Source organism: Echinops telfairi, unplaced genomic scaffold (genome assembly GCF_000313985.2).
Source record: "Echinops telfairi isolate 266 unplaced genomic scaffold, ASM31398v2 ScPeMD7_7469;HRSCAF=8507_1, whole genome shotgun sequence".
Lineage (NCBI taxonomy): Eukaryota > Metazoa > Chordata > Mammalia > Afrosoricida > Tenrecidae > Echinops > Echinops telfairi.
In genome coordinates this window covers 66,322,473-66,337,578 of record NW_022111373.1, presented here as the reverse complement: position 1 = coordinate 66,337,578, position 15,106 = coordinate 66,322,473, and the positions used below count along the sequence as shown (strand labels likewise).

General features: G+C 39.2%; 1 pseudogene; it reads right to left on the bottom strand.

Moving 5' to 3' along the window:
• Positions 1 to 990: 990 nt before the first annotated feature.
• Positions 991 to 15,106, bottom strand: part of LOC115873741 — a 127,477-nt pseudogene continuing 113,361 nt past the window's right edge.

Genomic DNA, 15,106 nt, shown 5'->3' with positions numbered 1-15,106 from the left:
AAACAAAGGGATATTAGCAAGCTTTAAACAGAGATTCTGCATGCCTCAGAGAAAATGTGGAAGAGATTCTGAGTTTGCAAATTCTAAGGGCGCAGGCAGTGCTTCAAAGAGTGATTCTGGGTTTTAGGACTGCGGAGGAGGTTTCTAATGTTAGGTTTGAAGTTTCTAGCCTTTTTTCTTCTTGACAACCAGAATTTTCCTTTACGATGTAAGTTTTGTAACTTCAGGAAGGAGTGTATATTTAACCCTAATAAATCAATGCCAAGGAGCTCTAGTGACGCCGTGGTTAAATACTTGTCTGCAAGCGGAAAGTTGCTGGCTGAGACGGCCCAGCGCTGTACAGGAGAAGGAGTGGTTCAAAGCTTCGGTAAGGATTTGCAGTCTGGGACAAGGTGCCGGACAGTTCCCCTCTGTCCTGCAGTTTCACTCTATGAAGAGGCATCAACTCACCGGCAATAGTTGAAGTTGGTTTGATACTAGGGCTTCAAGAGAAATAGTCCATGAACCAAGCAACAGACCCATCCGCCCCTGATCCTCACATCTGCTGCACGATAATGAGACCAATCCGCAGAAGGATGACGAGAGGAAGGAACTGCGTGCTTGTACTGGACATTTAAGACCGTTCCATTCCCCATCTTATTCAGCTCTCCCCATTGTTTGCTTCCTATCATATCCACCTCAAAAAAATACCCATTTATCCAGCTTCCAGCATCACATTGGTTGATGGTGAAGATCGAGGGCAAGAAGAGAATGTTACACAGTTGGGGCAGGGAATACATACTCTCTGGATGAACGTGAGCAGGTTTGACTGGGTCAGTTCTCAAATTGGAGTAAATAAGTGGCTGCCAGAAAAGAATTTTGTGTCACACTCTGAATTTTGCATGAAGTCTTTATTAATGTTCATTTAATAAAGGAAGTTTTTTCTTGCTTGTAATAACTTTCATTTATTGCAATGTGTTTTCTTTTAATCGTTTAATCTCAATGTTCTCATCATATTTTGGAGGAGGATCTGGGCTTACCAAAGAAAGAATGAATACACTTGGTAAAGTTCACGCATTTTAATGATGCTTCTCTTTTGACCACGTCTTCACTGTCCTGGAGTCCTAAGAGAACCGCATCAGCTTCAAGGATGGTTGTATCTGTTGTGGCTCCCAGGAATCTGGATGTCAGCTCAAGTTCTAATAGCCTCAATCGCACTCTGCTTCCTTTCTGATATTTCTCTCCATCCACTCTGGTCTTTTACATACACATTGGAACTTGCCCCCAAAATCTATGTAGAGATCATTTTCCACAATATGAAAGATTCGTCCAATGACCAGTTTATTCTTGGCAGGTCCCATCTGTGTCAGAGGTGAGTATCTCAGCATAGATGCAAAGGATTCCACAGTCTTGGGAGAGCCCCGCCAGGGCTCCGCCTGCTGCTGCTGCTGCTGCTGCTACTGCTGCTGCTGCTGCTGCTGCTGCTGCTGCTGCTGCTGCTGGAGCAACCCCGAGTGCCGCTCCAAAGCGCTAGCAAAGCCTCCGGGGCGACTTCGAGGTTCCACGGAATCAGAACCGTCCTCTCCGGAGCCACTCTGAGTGCCTGAGCTTCTAAAGGGTCGGGAGAAGACAAACATTCGCAGGAAACGGCTTTAGGCAGCCACGGCGCGACTCAAACTCAGTGCCGCTATGATTTCTCCCTAATGTTCATTTTTTAATGCATCAATGCTTTGGAGTTGTACTTTGCAAAAATGTGCTGTAAATCCTCACCTCTTTACCCGTGGTTCCTTAGGAACTTTATTTTTCATTATTATATTAATGAGATAGTTATTAGTGTAGGATATATCTTACCTCAATCTCTTTTTCAAAATGTAAGAGATGATCAAGCAAGCAGAGATGAAGAACACAGATTCCAGGCCATATGAAAATCACCTAAAAAAAAGAGAGCTCACTGCCACTGAGTCACTGCTGATGCTCAGCGACCCCACAGGACAGGGTAGAACTATCCTCGTGAGTTTCAGAGACCGTCACTTGTTATTCAAAACCATTTGGCTGGGAGCTAAAACAGATATCATATCATTCTATTGTTTTATCACATCAAGCAGTATTGTACAATTGCCACCACAATCTGTTTCCAAACACTCTTTTCCTTCTTGAACTCCTTGATATCAGCTCCCTTTTATTCCCCGGCCCCGCCCACCTGCTCCCTCTCCCCACTAAAACCCCCAAGTAACCCTTATTCTACCTTCTGTCTCTATCGGTTCACGCATCGAAAAACAGAACTGCGTGTAACAAAAATTCAAGAGGGCAACCCACAATGACAAAATACATCAGAGTTAAATCCCCAAATGAACACACACACACACACACACACACACACAGAAATGTTGAAAACCAGATCTGATCTCAGAGGGGGGAGGCAGGAACAAGTTATTATTTTCTTTATTTTAATCATTTTATTGGGGGCTCATCCAGCTCTTATCACAATCCATACATATATCCATGTGTCAAACACACTTGTACATATGTTGCCATCATCATTTTCAAAATATTGTCTTTCTATTTGAGCCTTTGGTATCAGCTCCTCATTTTTTTCCTCCTTCCCCCATCCTCCCTCCCTCATGAACCCTTGATAATTTATAAATTATTGTCTTTTTCATGTCTTACACTGACTGCTATCTCCCTTCACCCACTTTCTGTTGTCCATCACCCTGGGAGGACATTCTATGTCATTAATTGTGATTGGTTTTCCCTTACTCCCCCCACCCCTTACCCTCCCGGTATCGCTACTCTCATTATTGGTCCTGAGAGGGTTATCTGTCCTGGATTCCATGTGTTTCCAGCTCTTATCTGTACCAGTGTACATGCTCTGGTCTAGCCAGATTTGTAAGGTAGAATTGAGGTCATGATGGTGGGGGGTGGGGTGGGGGAGGGCGTGGAGGGAAGGAAGCATTAAAGAACTAGATGAAAGTTGTATGTTTCATCTATGCTATAGTGACCCTGACTCTCTCATCTCTTCCTTGTGACCCTTCTGAAAAGGGATGTCCAATTGACTACAGATGGGCTTTGTGTTTCCACTCTGCCCTCCCTCTCATTCACATCGACATGATATTTTTGTTTTGTTTTGGGTTTTAATGCCTGATCCCTGATCCCATCAATACCTCATGATCACACAAGCTGGTGTGCTTCTTCTGTGCTGGCTTTGTTGCTTCTCAGCTGGATGGCCGCTTGTTTATCTTCAAGCCTTTAAGACCCCAGATGCTATATCTTTTGATAGCTGGGCACCATCAGCTTTCTTCACCACATTTGCGTATGCACCCATTTTGTCTTCAGAGATTATGTCAGTGAAGGTGAGCACCACAGAATGCCTGGTTATTAGAACACAGTGTTCTTGTGTTGAGGGAGTATTTGAGTGAGGCCCAATAGAAGTTACAAGGTTTTAACCGTTCAAGTCAGGCATATCATTTTGATCTCCTATAACCATCTCTCCAATATTCTGTTTCATAACCAGTTTATTCCCATCCCTCCACTATAGATAGAAGGAAATCATCAGAGGCTTATTTCCTGTGTAGCTGGCGCAAATATATCTTGGGCTTCCACTGTCATCCATAGCACACCAGAATCTCACAATTTAGGCTGGGATGCTATTCCCTTTTTTGGTTTTGGATTAACTTTACAGGGGTAGAAAGCCTATCTTTCTCCAGAGGAGTGGCTGGTGGTTTCGAACTGCAGACCCTGCAATTAGCTGTCCAATGGCTTATAGACAAGGACTTCCCTTCAGGACTGACTGACAGAGAAAGCTTCCTCTAAAGTCACTGTTCTGATTTTGGATCACGTGCCTGTGAATTTGTGTTACAGCATGTCCCCCTCAATATTCTTACCAAATATTTCTTTGACTTCTGCAAATCATAGTTTCTTCTAAATGTTGTGGGAAATTACATACTGGCAATTTACATTTTAACAACTGCTTATGCTTTGTTATTTAGACTGTTTAAAGTTTTTGGTCTTATGTTTAATTACTTACATATAAAATTGAAATTATTGGTCCATTTTTATGAAATAAATTAAGCTTCACATTAAGAAATCTTCACTGTAGAAAAATAATTACTTTCTACACCCTTACCAGCAATTTAAGAGCAGATAATCCCCAGTCACTTCACTAACAGTGGATTTTTATCTACAAATAAAACAAAAATATACAAACGAATAGCTTAGTCAATGAGCTAGTGTACCTAATTATTGTTTTAGTTTTTATTACATCAAGAGGGAAAGGAGCTGGTCATTTTTGTGTTTGTTTAGTTTTTCTCTTTATCTATCTGCCTCATAATGTTTTTAATGATCTCTCCCTCTGCATTGAACCATATATCACATTTTTAAATAGCCACTCAAAAAATGTTTATGTTATGAACATTAACCTCTGTTTGGTATACATGTTGCAGAATTTTTTCACTGTGTATCCCTTGCCTACAGAGTCCAGGCTGTTCCAAGGTTAAGCTGTCATGTTAACCCGAAGTTGGGCTGTTGGAATCCTCCCTTCCCCTCCCCCACCTCCATACTCTTTTGGAGAAAGACAGTAGTGTCTGCTTCCATCAACATCGCAGCAAAGAAACCCCCCTGGGGACAGTTCTACTCAGCCATATGAGATCAGAGTGTGTAGAAATTAATTTAGTGATATACAATACCAATGTCATGTGTCTGTTGATATTATGGCTACACAAAAATTCTAAATGTAATAGTATCCTGTTGTTTGTCTAGCATTTTCTGAAATCAACAGTGCAATGATATCCTTTCAATTTTTCTTTCTTGTGTTTTTGTTTATCAATAAAATACAAGTTCTACCCCTCTCCACAACATTCTTATGAAATCTCTTTTTGGGTTTTGTAAAGCATGGGTCCTTCAAGATGTTCTGGGAAAGCAGAGTGACAGATTATAAAACGATTCTGTTAGACTTTTCGTTGATATTATACATGGAGGCCTCAACAAGTTCATGGAAATAATAGAAAGCTAGTGGAATTTGTCCATGAACTTTTGGAAGACTATAAGTATTTATCTCCACATTTTTTGCATTATCATTTTTATGACACTGTATTATTTGATATTTTTAAATGTAGTGATTTTTCCCTATAAGAACATCATGATCCTAGGGGCTTGCATGGAGAGCAAATGTTTTGAGAATGATGAGGGCAACAAGTGTACAAATGTGCTTTATCCAATTGATGTATGTATGGATTGTGATAAGAGATGTATGAGCCCCCAATAAAATGATTTAAAAAAAAGTACATCATGAATGTTTAAGAGAATATGATTATCCTTTTATAAAACTATTATTAATAATCCCTTTCCCCCAAATTTTTGTATCCCTGCCACTTTGTACAGGAGCCCTAATGTCACTGCTGAATAATAATTGGGACACAAATTATAAGGTCACTGGTTCGACAAACCTATCAGTTGTTCCACAAGAAAATGAAAAGACTGTCTTAAAGATTGAGTCTCAGAAATGATTGGTAAGGTGACTGTGAGTCCGTTTAAAATCAGGAAAGGTGTGCACCAGGGTTCTGTCTTTTTACCATTATTGGTTAAACAAATAATCTGAAATAATGGGCTTTATGAAGGACATAGCATCAAAGACTGACCCAACCAGGGTATTTTTCAGCCAACTCAGATGTATGTGAAATTCGGACAATGAATAAGGGATACCAAAGAACTGATGCATTTGAACTACGGTATTGGTGAAGGATAAATATGTCTTGGAAGAAGTAGTCAGAATGCTTCTTAGAAGTGAAGTTTCTGAGACTTCAATTCATGTAGTTTGAACATGATGCCTTGAGAAGTCAGTCCTGGAAAGGGACATCATGCTTGATAAAGTGGAAGATCGGTGAAAAAGATGACGACCTTCCATGAGACGATCGACACTGTGGCTGCAACAATGGGGCTCCACTTGACAGCAATTGTGAGGAGGGAGCAGAACGGGGTGACATTTTTTTCTGTTGTACATAGTGTCACCACGAGTTGGAACGGATTCATAGCATCTAATAACACAAATTCGCATCACCCCAATGGTGTCGTATTGTTTTCTTACGGAGCACTGATGGGGTAGCAGTCAGTATTTGGCTGCTAACTTAAAGGTTGCTAGTTGTAACCCAGCACTTTGTGAGAGCAAGAACTTGGCCGCCTGTTTTCATAATGATGGCGGCCTGGGGAACTGATGGGGCAGTTCTTCTTTGTCACACTGGGCTTCCATGAGCTGAAAGTGGACTTGATGACACCTGACATAGCTGCCACAGCCCTTCTTAATTCGCTGTTATCAACCATCACTTTCGCTTTGCTTTCTGATTTCTATTCACCTTTTTGTAAATTGGAACTTGATCTCAATCCTTCTTCTGTTTTTCCTTAATGCCCGAGAGATGCATGAGAGACATATTAGTTTCTTTCATATTTGGCTTTTAAAATTTCTTTTATTTCTAACAGCTTTACCCCATTAATGTTAATATATGATTATATGAAGTCATGTGTTATATGACTTGTAGGGGTTAATTATTGCTATAATTTTATTGAAATTGTACATATTAGCAATAAGCTGTATTCAGTAAAATAATGAACCTGTTATCTAGTAATAATTTTCTGTGAATTTGCTTCTTTTTTACCAAACTTTCTTGTTGTATATACTTCCTCGGTAGTCTTTACTCACTCCTTTATTTTGAAACTTTTATCTAATCTTATTTTAGATGCTGCTATGTAAACAGAATTTTCATAATAGAGGAAAATAGTATCATTTAAAATCTAAATGGACTGAAACAGCATCTGTCTTGAGGAGCTGGAGGAGGGTATGTGAACAGGTGCTGCCATCATTTATGTTCCTGGGAAGATAAAGTCTCTAGTTCTCTTGAATTTACATAAGAGGGCAAATGAATTATGAAATTTCAAAGTGTGTTCTGGACTTCATAATGATGTAACCCCGAGTAGAAGAGCTGTTTGAGTAGCACTATTAATAAGCGTTTGTAAAAGCAAAAGCAGACTAGAAGCCTATCTGTAATTCAAAAACTAGATAAACTGCTCTGTTAAGAAAGAGCTGGTTGTTACTTTATCTGAAATCCCAGGAAGAAAGGTACCCAGATACCAGGAGATGTGCAGGAAGTCTGAAGAATGAACTAAGATCACAAGAATAGGGTCATGTAACACGTTTGTCTGGTTGGTCCCTAAAGCTCCAGTGATGTCCCATATCCATACTGTTTCCTGTATAGCAAATTTGAGGTGTTGAAACCCAGTAAAGAGGCAGAAACTGGATTTAGAGACATTGGAGGTAAGAGACAAGTCAGATAGAGAATTTAGAAACTGAAAAACCTTTATCAAAGTAATAATGATAGGAATAAACCTCCTGGCACATTGATCTTCTTGAAAAACGCAAATAACACAATGATTAATTTTTTTTGTTTGAGTGTCATCAAGTGGGATGGTTTCACCTGATATTTGGATGAGATATATTTGAATGTGTTAGTTTTTTTTTCTCTCACTCTGTATTCATTGCTTTTTAACGTTCTCGCTGTTATAGGTACCATTGAATTAGTTCTAATTTACAGATACCCCAAGTACAAGAGAAGGAAATTCCACTCAGTCCTACACTATCTTCCCAGTTGTCATGTTTAGATCATTGTTGCAACCACTGTGTTAATTGATCTCCTTATGGGTCTCCTTCAACGATCCTATACTTCACCAAGCACGGTGTCCTTTTCCAGAGGACTGATCCCTCAAGACAATATGTCTTCAGTACCTGAGACAGTCTCACTATTGTCACTTCTAAAGGAGCATCCTGTCCGTCCTTCTTCCAAGACAGATTTGCGTGTTCTTCTTGCAGTCCACAGTCCTTTCAATGTTCGTCACCACATATGTTGCCATCATTATTTTCTAGACTTTTATTTTCTATTGAGCCCTTGGTGTCAGCTCCGCCCACCCCCTTTGTGGCGACCTTGATAAATAATAAATTGTTACTATTTTCAAATCTTACACCAACCGCTGTCTCCCTTCCCCCACAGTTTCTGTTGTTCGTCCTCCTGGGATGGGGGGCGGTTATGTGTCAATCATCACAATCAGTTCCACGTTCCTCCTCCTTTCCCCACCTACCCCATCCCCTCCTACTGTCACCACTCTCATTCTTGTCCTGGATTTGTGTGTCGTGAGCTCTTATTTCTTATCAGTAACTATGCACGTGGTTGTGTCTAGCCTGCAGTGAAAGGCAGTACTAGAGTCATGATAGGGGGGGTGAAGAAGCCTCAAGTAACCAGAGGAGTATTTTGTGTTTCATGGGTGCTTTATTGCACCCTGATTGACTCATCTCTTCCCTGTGATCCATCGTATGGATTGTTACAAGAGCCATAAGAGCCCTCAATAAAATGTTAAAAAAAAACACTTCACTAACAGCATGATTCAATTGCCCTAATTCTTCTGATGTATTCTTTATTTATCATCCAATTTTAATATGCATATGAAGTGATTGAAAATGCCATGTCTTGGGTCAGGTGCAACTCAATTCTTAAAGTGATAAGTTTGCTTTTCAACGCTCTAAAAAGGACTATGCAACAGATCTGCCCAAAGCAATACGTCGTGGCTTCTTGACTGTGGCTTCCATGAGCACTTGTAGATCAAGCAAAATGAATCTTGGACAACTTCACGTTTTCTCTGGGTATTATGATGACGCCTGTTGACCTGGTTGCGGGTATTTTTCTTTACATTGAGTTTCAATCCACACTGAATCTTGCAGTCTTTGTTTTTCATAAGAAAGTGCTTCGAGTCTTGTTCTTAGCAAGCACTTTTATATCATTTGCATAGAGATTGAGTTGTGTGTTCCCGTATATCTGTCCACTTAAGTGGCCAGAATTCTCAATGGTTTTCCATTTATGAAATGGTATGATTTGGCAGTTATATAATCATTTTCCATTATATGATCAGCAGATCAGTTGGAGCCAGGGTCCTCAAACTTTTTAAACAGGGGGCCAGTTCACTGTCCCTCAGACCCGTTGGAGGGCCGGACTATAGTTTTAAAAAAACCTATGAACAAATTCCTATATACACTGCACATATCATATTCCAAAGTAAAAAAACAAATGGGGCAAAAACACCCAGCTGGCTGGATAAATGTCTTTGGCAGGCTGCATGTGGTCTGTGGGCTGTAGTTTGAGGACTCCTGAGTTGGAGGGTTATTAGGGTCACCCTAATCACAACCCTTGGGTCACAACCCTCATCTGACTAAAAGAAAAAGTCCCTGTTGTGTGTCTATATGAACTTCTGTCTTACAAGAGATTTAATGAGAGAGGTAAATAGGGAAAGAAGGATTTAAGTTGCACCAAGAAAAAAAAGCCAGGAGTGGAGCAGATCTTTTGGACTCAAGGCACTTGCACTGAGGACCTTTCAGAGCCATAGGAAAATTGATCCCAAGACACCTGAAGCCTACAAGGCTTGCTGGGCCCATGGCAATCAAAGAAAAGAACCTTTCCCTAGAGCCAACAAGAGAGACAAAGCCTTCTTCTTGATCTGGTGCCCTCAATTTCAGTTTTTATTCTCCTAAATGGAACTATTATGCAAATTTACACACCAATGCATTGATGAAGAAATTGAAGAATTATGCCAGGGTTTTTTTTTCATCTGAAGTTGATCAAACAGGTAATCAAGATTCTTTGATAATTATTGGTAATTGGGAAAAAAAGTTGTTAAAAATGTAAGAAAGATTAGTAGTTGGGAAATATGGCCTACATAATAGAAATTATGCTGGAGAGCTAATGATATAATTTGCAAGAACAATGACTCTTTGAAAATATCCTTTTCAGCAAAATCCATGAAGATGAGACATGTGGACCTTGCCATATGGAATACACAGGAAGCAAATTGATGACATCTGCAGTATGAGATGCTGAAGAAGCTCAATGTTATCAGCAAAATAGTGCCAGGAGCTGACTCTGGAAGAGACCATTAATTGCTCATATGCAAGTTCATATCAAAGCTGCAAAATTAAAATAAGTCCATAAATGACCACCATAAGTCCACATAAGTCCGTCAAAATATGACCTTGAATTTATCTCACCTGAATTTATAGACTATATCAAGAACAGATTTGATACATTGAATATTGATGACCAAAGACCCGATGGGTTCAGGGATGACACCATCTATGCAGAAAGTAAAAGATTATTTAATACAAAAGCAAAACATGAGAGAAAGAAAAGACATAGTGGATGTCAGAAGAGACGCTGAAACTTGGTCTTGAATGTATAAGCCAAAGGAAATGATGTAGTAAAAGAAATAAAGAAAAAATTGAAACTTCAAGTTGCAGTGCTGAAGGAAAAGAAGGAAATTTTTGGTGTAGTGGCGAAGTGAACACTTCTACCACCTCAGGGGTGAGATGAGGCATTTTCTTCCTGTGAAGAGTTAAAGTCTCAGAAACCATGAGGGAAATCTGCCCCGTTCTCTCGGGTAGCTATGAGTCAGAATTGACTTGATGGCAGTGAGTTGAGTTTTTGTTTGTTTGTTTTTAGGTTGGCAAAATATTTAACAATGCAGGAAGCATCCATACAAGAATACCTAGTCATTGTATCAAAAAGAATTGGCTGATGTTTACTTAAAGAGATAACATATGATCAAGACCTGATGGTATTAGAGGAAGCAGCACCAGATGTACTGAAGATATTGGCAAAAACAACAACAATAATACAAACCAAGGACCTAGGAAATACACAATACCAAGGGAAGTGTTTCAACAAACTGATGAAACACTCAAAGTACTCACTTGCCTATGCCAAGAAATGTGGAAGAAACTACCCAACTGATTAACTGCAAGTGATCCAAATTGGTGCACATTCCAAAGGGGACTGAGAAAATAGCCTGGAGCTATGTCTTCCTCCTCCACCTACTCATGGGGGAGTGAGATGGAGTATCCAACTCCAACTAAGCCCAAAGGTGATTTCTGAGAAACAGAGGTAAAGCACACCTCTTCTTTACCCAATTCTGACACCAAACGTCCCTTCCATGGCCTTGTGTTCTCTGCCAGGTCTGGGGATCCATTGGACTGGGTACCCAGAATGGACAGACAATATTCACAACTGTGGGGGATTATTTTAGAAATTCACTTGACCCAGCTGATGGTATTTTCAATCACTTCAGATGCATATTAAAGTTGGACAATGAGTTAGAAAGACCAAAGAATTATTGGTGCTTTTAAGTTGTTGGGTTTCCAAAGAATATTGAAAGTACCATGGACTACCCGAAGAACAAACAAATCTGTCTTGGAAGAAGTAGAGCTAGAATTCAAGAATGGCAAGACTTCATCTTTGGAAGTGTTATCAGGAGAGACCAGTCCCTGGAAAAGGCCATCATGTTTGATAAAATGGAGGATGAGTGGATAAGGAGAAAGACCCTCCATGAGATAGATGGACATTGTCATTATAATGAGAAGCTCAATATTACAAGGATTATGAGGGTGTTGCAGGGTGAGTCAGTGTTTCATTTTATGCATCAATCAGTGTTCATAGCATCACTCAGTGTAGGAACTGACTCGTGGGCACCTAACAACAATTCTTTTTCTTAAATATTCAATATGGAGAGTGAAGTAGTAGGTGAAAATATAGAATTACTGGATTTGTCAAGTTTGCTACTTTGGAAGGAGCCCTCGTGGCATAGTAGTTACGCAAAGCAGATCTATCTTCAGAAGTAACTAAACGGCTTTGAAACTCCAATGCTTTGGTTGTCAGTAGCACATAACCATTTTCACTGCTCAGGGAGTCCTAACCTTCCTTTAATGTTCCTTTATCCTTCCTCTACCAGTTTTCCATTTGTTCATTTTAACCATCACTTTCACTCATGCTTTCTTTTATGAAGCTTCTTGCCTTTGCTTTTTGGAACACCATAATAAATTGTGATTGGAAAGCATATATTGGTGATGCTTTATTTTCTGACTATTGAATGTCTGAAAATGTTCTTTTTTTAAATTTGTTTTCAAAGGAACAAAATAAAGAATGGGTAGATAAACCTTGTGAACATATTCATTTATTTAGTTCTCTAAGCTCCACATATATTGTTTAACTTTCATCTGGAATCTTAATTGATTGTTTTTCTTCCTTTTAGGTGTTTTACTTTGCTACTGGGTAGTAGTTTGGTGTCCTGCCTCAGGTTATAGAATTTAAAAATCATAACTAGGATATTTGACAATATAATGACATTATATTTAAAGTTACTATTTGTAATTGTGTTGTAATTATGTAAATAATGTAAATGACCCCTTGGTAAAGGTTTGTGTTTTTCTGCAGCTATGTTGTTGTTGTTGTTGTTGTTGTTGTAACTTTATTGTTGATTTGTGGATTTCTGAAAATGAGTCTACTTTTTCTTGGTATGCTTATTATAGTGAAAATTTTCCAGCTTTATTTTTCTACATGTAATATTTTATATTTCCTTATTTTAAAGTTTGGTCTTCCTTCTTCACATCTAGATTGAGAAACTAGGTTTGTCTTTGTTTTCACTCAAACAACTTTATTTAGTTTCTGATCCAGTATCTACTCCTGTCAGGGCTCAGGATTCTGAACAATACAAACAATCTGAAAGCCATTCTTCTTTTTATGGTCACCATGCGTTAGCAAATTTAACAATGCACGTTTAGGACCCAGGATGTGTTTCTAACCCTGGTGGGATAACATAGTCCTTCTTCTAAATAACGATAGTAAAAAGGAGGAAACAGACGTGTAGTTATATCAAATCTTTCTCTATAGGCACCTGGAGATTTTAATTGGTGTTTAAATTTTAAATCAGGGAAAGAGTGCTAACTGTAAGGGATAATATTTATGTTTGCTAAATGTAAATCTTGGTTCACACAAAATATTTCATAGAACTTGAGAAATATTTTTAAAATAGCATAGTTTCATTCTTTCAATTGATAATTGTTTTAAAACTGCACTAAAATTAAGAAAATAACTATTACTGCTGTTATTAAATGATTACTCCTTTTTATCACATAGAATGAATTTAAACAATGATGTTTCCAGTTATTAAATAAGCTAGGTACACTACTGCCAATCTTGATGATCCTCTGCTTTCTGTTAGTTTCTCACTCCATGCAGAAGTTTGATCAAATGGGATTTCATTTCTGAACAGCCATCTGTTCTACAAAGAAGTCCCATTTAGCTAACTTCTCTTCCTGTTGCCATCTACCCCGAGATAGAAGCTCTATAAACTCTGAGATTCTGGCTGGGGTGGCCATCTGTTCCGCTTTGATCTCCTTTCTCTCCCTGAACCTCAGCCCTGTGTAGATGGAACTATGTGAGGTTTTGAAAAGTTTTTCCACACTTATTTCTCAGACAATTGGAATTTGGCAAATCTTTATGCGTCTTTCAGTTTGACTATGCTTTTGCTTTATCTCAAAGAAATACTTAAATCTTTTATTATTTATTGTAGTAAAAATATGTATAACAGAACAACCTCATGCACTGCTAACAAGTCAATGCCGACTCCTAGTGACTGTGGGTTTCCAGTTGTAACTGTTTATGGGAGTAGCATAATGAGAATAACTGATACAAGGGGTTATAGGAAATGCAGGTGTGGGAGGTAGATGATGAGAAGGGTCAGGGTATCTGGGGTTTGGTTGGTGATGATAGGATGTGAGGAGTACCAGAATGGATTATGATTGTATAATTCATCTTGGAGGCAATTTAAACGTGGGAGGAATGTTCCAAAAAATGAAATGAAAAAATTGATAAGGGGGTTATTGTACAATTCTCCTTGATATGATTGAACTATTGATTATACAATATGTAAATTATTTGCCAATAAAACTGTTGGGGAAAAAGGACACATGGAGATCTCCTAGGAATGCCAGGCTCACCAATGGTGAAAAAAGACAAGACCCTTCTTCCATAGTTGACTGAAGGAAGCTTTCCCCTAAACTTGACACACTGCATTGGCTTCTAGCCTCTTAAACTCTGAGAGGATAAATTTCTGTTTGTTAAAGCCAAAAAATTTAAAGAAGAAAGCCTCATCTTTCTCCAGAGGAGTTGCTGCTGGTTTCTAACTGCTGACCTTACAGAGCACTACTACCAGTTTTTTACATCTACAACTCTAAGAATCATGTCAGGGCCATGTCTTACCTCCTCTGACTCCACAAGGTGAAAAGTAGAAGATCATCAACCCAAGGCTGTGAGTCAGAGAGCAGATGTGTCGCCACCCTCTTTTATTCTGAAACAAATCATTCCTCCCAGAGCTCTCTAACTATCTGCTGGATATGATAAATCATTGTGTCTTACAGAGAATATACATGGATATGGGGGCTTATTAGGGATGTGGTTATGTTATATTGCAAAATCAGAAAAAGCAGTTCTTCAATCAGGAGCACTTCTCAGTCACGCTTGCAGATACATCTCTATCAGCAACATGGTTCCTTAGTCATTGTCCTATCAAGCACGTGTTAACAAAGTGCCTTTAACTCTGATAAATGCCCCCAAACTCGCCCCACTCTACCAGACAGCCATGGGGCAGGAAGCCACCTTTCTGTCTCATTTTCTTGGTGCCACTATCTCTGCTGCTTCCATTTCCCTGTATAGGGATCTATTTCTTGAAGGTCATGAGATCTCTCATTCCTGCTTCTGAGATGGCTAACTTTATACCCTGCAGGCTGGCATAACTGAACAAACTCCTTGTTAGAATCCTATATAGCTTATTTGCATGGATCCACCCAGTCCTTTGCTAGGAATTGCCCACCTGTTGTCAGAAAGGCCCATACCAAGTAATCCAGCTGTGCCACACATTATGCTAATCATCTTCAGTCTCCAATATCCACTATTTTCAACGTCTTCCATCACTTTAACTGAAGAAGTTGTGTCCTTGTGGTGCAGTGATTAACCTCATGTGACCCTTCTTTATAGTCATAGTCTTTGTAATTTCCACCAGTGACTACATAGGACCATGCAGAGTGAGGATACTAGTATATGAGGAACATGTGTAAGTCTACTTCTGTAAAAATGTACAGCCTTAAACACTCCATGGAGCAGTTCTACTCTGTTCTGTAGGGTTGCTATGTGTCAAAGTTTGTATTTTCTGTGGTATATATGAGGGGGTACCTAAAAAAAACTGGAATTGTGCTATGCGGGGCAGAGCTTGT